Raw genomic sequence first — 1,308 nt, 5'->3', positions numbered from 1 at the left:
AAGATGATGTTAGAGTTGAAGAAAATGAGATAATGCCTATAATGAGTCATGTAGATATGCCCGGCATGGAATAGTTGTGCAGTAACTGACAGCTATTGTTATTATTGAGGAAAATACTTGGAGTTTCAAATGTTGGTATGAAATTTCTGCATGCTACAAGTTGGTAAAGAATCATACTGTTGAAATCTATGGCTTCCTTTGTGTGCAATAATGGCCACAAAAAAAACAAAACAAAACAAAAACAAAAACAAAAACAAAAACAAAAACAAAAACAAAAACAAAAAAAAAACCCTGTGACCTTTCTGAATTCCTCATGTCCTGTCCAGATTCTTGTTTGTTTATGCCAGAGATCAAGCCCAAGACCTCATATATACTAAACAAGCACTCTTATCCAACTATATCCCTGACCCCAAGATCTGAGTTTTAACAACATAAAACTAACCTTTTCCTTAGTTAACTCTGGAAGCTACATAAACATGGAGGGAAAGACAATCAACAGGACTGCAATTTGAGGGAAAGCGTGGTTGAAAGTAAAGGTACTTTTACTACCAGGAGATACCTTCTGACCCTGCTAAGTGCCTAGGTCCCCTTTCCTTTGAGCTAAAAGCATTATCTTCTCCTAGAATCAGCAAGCCAAACAACTTGAGTACTGGGAAGGAAGTTATGCATCAGCTAGTTCAAGCTTTTCGGTTTCAATGCACAGCAAACAGTGGGGATTGGGAAAGTGTTCAGGAGAAGGGAGACAGAGGTGATTTCTGAAACACAAATGCATCTGGTAAGACTCATTCTAACTCATTAATCCTATTTTGTAAACTCTACTAGTGTTTCCATTGTAGGGTGGGGGAAGGTTGAGTAAAGCACTGTGAAGTGAGTTGGGAGGGGATTTAGATGGCCAGGCCCAGTCTTCGTCCATCAGGTCAAAGGAGGCAAAAAAATGGAAAGGGCTCCTGGAGAATAAAACCCTGTAAAGTCATGATTATTGTTCTCAGCTGATTAAGGAAGATATGCTGAGACTCATCCAGTCTGAAGGAGCCTCCTGCCTTCATATACCTTTTCACTTGATACTACACTTGATCTTAGCCAAAAGGCCGAGAAGCGATTCATATACCTTTTCGTTTTGAATCTTTCACATCAGTTACAGTAGAGCACTAGGGACAGAAACAGGCTTAGCTTCATCAAGGGTATGTCTCTTGAGAATGGAAAGACTTGGGAGCTGGTGATAAAAATAGGGTTTACAAGTTGAAAGTTAAGTAAGGTTCAGAAAGTTTGGGATATTGTTGTCAAAATGCAAAAAATCCTGGCCTTCTC

At 39.2% G+C, this 1,308-nt stretch overlaps 1 non-coding gene across 1 annotated transcript; it reads right to left on the bottom strand.

Moving 5' to 3' along the window:
* Positions 1-911: 911 nt before the first annotated feature.
* On the bottom strand, positions 912-1,100 carry LOC120099533 (U2 spliceosomal RNA). The gene has a single exon (XR_015647161.1). It is a non-coding gene; the product is annotated as a U2 spliceosomal RNA (small nuclear RNA).
* Positions 1,101-1,308: the final 208 nt, after the last annotated feature.

The sequence above is a fragment of the Rattus norvegicus genome, chromosome X (genome assembly GCF_021556685.1).
Source record: "Rattus norvegicus strain SHRSP/BbbUtx chromosome X, alternate assembly SHRSP_T2T, whole genome shotgun sequence".
In the NCBI taxonomy this organism is placed as follows: Eukaryota; Metazoa; Chordata; class Mammalia; order Rodentia; family Muridae; genus Rattus; species Rattus norvegicus.
This window is presented reverse-complemented; position numbering and strand designations above follow the sequence as displayed.